This window comes from Ictalurus furcatus, chromosome 3 (assembly GCF_023375685.1).
Source record: "Ictalurus furcatus strain D&B chromosome 3, Billie_1.0, whole genome shotgun sequence".
In the NCBI taxonomy this organism is placed as follows: domain Eukaryota; kingdom Metazoa; phylum Chordata; class Actinopteri; order Siluriformes; family Ictaluridae; genus Ictalurus; species Ictalurus furcatus.
Genome location: NC_071257.1, coordinates 36,919,259 through 36,924,174, shown reverse-complemented (window position 1 = coordinate 36,924,174; position 4,916 = coordinate 36,919,259). Strand labels below are relative to the sequence as shown.

At 39.7% G+C, this 4,916-nt stretch overlaps 1 protein-coding gene across 1 annotated transcript in view; it reads left to right on the top strand.

Moving 5' to 3' along the window:
* Positions 1-385: 385 nt before the first annotated feature.
* The window catches only part of LOC128605758 (methylcytosine dioxygenase TET2-like), a 22,368-nt gene continuing 17,837 nt past the window's right edge, over positions 386-4,916 (top strand). Inside the window, exon 1 of the mRNA XM_053621472.1 lies at positions 386-474. The gene's annotated coding sequence lies outside the window, so the exon portion shown is untranslated. The remainder of the gene's footprint in view (positions 475-4,916) is intronic.

The window sequence follows — 4,916 nt, the reverse complement described above, 5'->3', positions numbered from 1 at the left end:
AATCCACTCCGCTGCTTCCATGCAGCCTAAGTAGTGCGCACTATTGTGTACAGCTGAAAAAAAGAGGGAGGGAGCGAGGGAAGGAGGGAGAAGAAACTCGGCCCTTTGTGTGCTGGAGGTTCAGCCAACATAGACACAGAGAGATATTTCTGCTGTTTGTAGCTTCTGATCTTCACCCATTTCCACTCTGACACACACCTCAAACTCTCACACACACACACACACGCTGGTGCACGCATACAGGAGTGGATGACATGCTCTGGGTTGCGTGCGTAAGTGTGTGTGTCTGAGCGTGTGTGTGTGTGTCTGTGTGTGTGTGCATGATGAGAGCGGACGTCAGAGCGGCCCATGAATATTGATGCGGAGGACCGTCTCTTTCATCGAGGACAGAAGGAAGCAAGATGGCGGCCCTGTAGGACCTGGTTAGGATCTAGAACGCTTTCACGGCACACGGAGGGAGCGAGGGGAAAGAAGGTGAGAAAGAACCGGTTCCTCTTCATATATTTCTTCACGTTTCCTCTTCACGGCTGACATCCGTCTCGAGCTGAGAGCTGGAAGGAGATCAGATAACATTTTAACCAACATGGCTGACATTTCTGTCTCTCTTTCTCTCTCTGTGTCTCAGAGACTCAGTCTGTTTTTGGCCTCACACACACACACACACACACACACACACACACACACACACACACATTGAACTGGCTCTTTTCCTTTGTGGACACTCCTCTGCTTTAGGAATGTGTGTGTGTGTGTGTGTGTGTGTGTGTAGTGTGTGACCTTTGAAAGACTACTGCCGAGCTTTTATTTACCAAACACACTCCTGAGAGGCTAAAGCACAAAATCCAGTTCTAAACACACACTTGTTTATCTGGTTGTGTACATGTTTATTTAGGGTATTTATTAGCACACTGTGTAACGTTTATAACACATTTAGACTGATCTTTTGTGCTGTACATGTGTTTATAGAGGATCTCATGTTAAATCTTCAGAATTAAATGTTGAACCATATTTACACAGTGTGTCTGCAGCATGAGCGTGTGTATTAGTGTGTTAGTGTGTTAGTGTGTTTCTTTGTTGTTGTGTATGTCTTGAATCCTGGAATACCGAGTGACAGGAAAAACACAAAGAGCAAAGAGAGGGAAAGACACGGGGACTACAGGGGTAAACGAGTGCAGACTCATGAAACCCTACCCCACTTCTCCATTAGCCCAGGAAGGGTTTAAACTAGAGTTCTCTCTCTCTCTCTCTCTCTCTCTCTCTCTCTCTCTCTCTCTCTCTCTCTGTGTGTGTGTGTGTGTGCAATAACAACATAACATACAATAACACATTCATTACACATACATTAAGCAGCACTGCAAAATACACAAATGTAAAAAAAAAATAATTAATTAGTGCACTATGTAGTATTTATATGTAGGGTACTTATAGTGCATTATTGCATTATGTAGTGTATTTATAGTGTATTATTGCACTATGTAGTGTATTTATAGTGTATTGGTGCGCTATGTAGGGTATGTATAGTGTATTAGTACGCTATGTAGGGTATTTATAGTGTATTAGTGCACTATGTAGGGTATGTATAGTGTATTAGTACGCTATGTAGGGTATTTATAGCTATGTGGGGTATTTATAGTGTTTAGTGCACTATGTAGGGTATTTATAGTGTATTAGTGCACTATGTAGGGTATGTATAGTGTATTAGTGCGCTATGTAGGGTATTTATAGTGTATTAGTGTGCTATGTAGGGTATTTATAGTGTATTAGTGCGCTATGTAGGGTACTTATAGTGTATTATTGCACTATGTAGTGTATTTATAGTGTATTAGTACGCTATGTAGGGTATTTATAATGTATTAGGGCACTATGTAGGGTATGTATAGTGTATTAGTGCACTATGTAGTGTATTTATAGCTATGTGGGGTATTTATAGTGTACTGGTGCACTATGTAGTGTATTTATAGTGAAATAGTGCACTATGTAGGGTATTTGTAGTGTATTAGTGCACTATGTAGTGTATTTGTAGTGTATTAGTGCACTATGTAGTGTATTTGTAGTGTATTAGTGCACTATGTAGTGTATTTATAGTGTATTAGTGCACTATGTAGTGTATTTGTAGTGTATTAGTGCACTATGTAGTGTATTTATAGTGTATTAGTGCACTATGTAGTGTATTTATAGTGTATTAGTGCACTATGTAGTGTATTTGTAGTGTATTAGTGCACTGTGTAGTGTATTTGTAGTGTATTAGTGCACTGTGTAGTGTATTTGTAGTGTATTAGTGCACTATGTAGTGTATTTATAGTGTATTAGTGCACTATGTAGTGTATTTATAGTGTATTAGTGCACTATGTAGTGTATTTGTAGTGTATTAGTGCACTGTGTAGTGTATTTGTAGTGTATTAGTGCACTGTGTAGTGTATTTGTAGTGTATTAGTGCACTATGTAGTGTATTTGTAGTGTATTAGTGCACTGTGTAGTGTATTTGTAGTGTATTAGTGCACTATGTAGTGTATTTATAGTGTATTAGTGCACTATGTAGTGTATTTATAGTGTATTAGTGCACTATGTAGTGTATTTGTAGTGTATTAGTGCACTGTGTAGTGTATTTGTAGTGTATTAGTGCACTATGTAGTGTATTTATAGTGTATTAGTGCACTATGTAGTGTATTTATAGTGTATTTGTGCACTATGTAGGTATTGTATGTATAGTGTATTAGTGTGCTATGTAGGTAGGGTATGTATAGTTTATTAGTGCACTGTGTAGTGTATTAGTAGGCTTTAAAGTATATTTGTGCACTATGTAGCGCTTATAAGACTTGTTAGTGTATTATGTAGTGTATTCATTAATACTTCTTCGAGTGAAATAAAGGATTATGATCACACTATATAGAGTATGAAAGAGATTTAGCTCTAAACTAGTGTATAAGGACAATGTAGCGTATATTACTGCATTATGTAGTTTATGTTAGTGTGTATAAGTCTGTTAGTATGAGGCGTATCCCACTCTGTAGTGTGTTTATTAGTGTACTTTGACCTGCACTTAAAACTGCACTTTAGAGTGTAACTAACACTTTTGGCATGATTTATCACACCGTGAAGTTATTAGTGCATTTACCCATCTATCTATGTTGTGTAATTATAAGTGTATTATGCAGTGTATTTATAACTGTACACTGTAGTGTATTAGTGTGTGTAGGGCATTATGCATTGTGTAAATGAGAGCGTTTGTTAGTGAACTTACTGTATATAATAAATGTATTATTGCACAAGCATTATTTATTAATACACTATGTTCTGCACATGCACACACACACAGTACTTGTTTTATACTAATGTAATTAAGTCTTAATTACAGAGGTATTAAGAAGGAATAAGTGTGTGTGTGTGTGTGTGTGTGTGTGTGTGAAACTGGCCTGAATTGTTGCTCTTTTTTCCAGCTGTGTATTATACTGGCCCTTTAGCATTTGCATATTAGTGAGCTGTTGGAATACAAAAGCTTTTCCTGTTTGTGTATTGAGCTTTGTGTATTCCACCACTGTGCTTTACAATAACAACCTAATGAGACGTCGTTACTGCCAATACTAATGCTAGCGCTAAGATAACACGTCGCCAGATTACATTGTAGGTTCAATGAGCTATGGCTAACGCTAATGCTAGTAAGAACCCAATAAAAAGATCAGTATTAGGAATGTAACTTTTACTGTATACTAATTCAGTAGTAGAGTCCCCTGACCTGAACCCCATAGAAAACCTGTGGGGTGAACTGAAGAGGACAGTCCACCAACACTCTTAGGTTTTATGAACTCGTGCTGACATTCCCCAAATTTCTCACCACAGTAGTGTGTGTGTGTGTGTGTGTGTGTGTGTGTGTGTGTGTGTGTGTGTGTGTGTTGATGGCGATAACCCCCCCCCACACACACACACACACACACACTCTCCTTATCTCCTGTAATGATAAGATAAAGCTCACAGCAGCACCGTTATGTTGTAGTGAATCTGATCGTGAGTGTAATGTACAGTATAGCATCTCAGAGCTACGATGATGTCACGGATTTTTACTCTCATCATGATCATTATGTGAAATTAAGCACATAGATAAAAAAGGATTCTGTTTATTAAAATAATTAGCATGATAATACCACAATCCCACACATGTCATCTGATATCTACTGTGTGTGTGTGTGTGTGTGTGTGTGTGTGTGTGTGTGTGTGTGTGTGTGTGTGTATAAAGGAGGATGCTGTCAAACAGGTTGGGATCCGCAACCTCTGCTACCGCACCCTACACACACACACACAGAGTATATCTCTCTATCTCTCTAGCGCTCTCTCTCTCTCTCTGTATATATATGTATATATATATATATATATACAAAAGTGAGTATTGGGCCCAAAGTGTCAATATTTTGTGTGACCACCAGGACTACTTTAACCCTCTTGGGCATGGAGTTCACCAGAGCTTCACAGGTTGCCACTGGAGTCCTCTTCCACTCCTTCACCCTCAGCTTCTTTAGCAAGGCAGTGGTCGTCTTGGAGGTGTGTTTGGGGTCGTTATCATGCTGGAATACTGCCCTGCCGCCCAGTCTCCGAAGGGAGGGGATCATGCTCTGCTTCAGTATGTCACAGTACTGTAGCGAACTGTATGTCACAATGAACTGTAGCGCCCCAGTGCCGGCAGCACTCATGCAGCCGCAGACCATGCTCGACTGTAGGCAAGACACACTTGTCTTTGTACTCCTCACCTGGTTGCCGCCACACACGCTTGACACCATCTGAACCAAATAAGTTTATCTTGGTCTCATCAGACCACAGGACATGGTTCCAGTAATCCATGTCCTTAGTCTGCTTGTATTCAGCAAACTGTTTGCGGGCTTTCTTGTGCATCATCATGGTGGGAATCGAACCCATGATGAACCGCC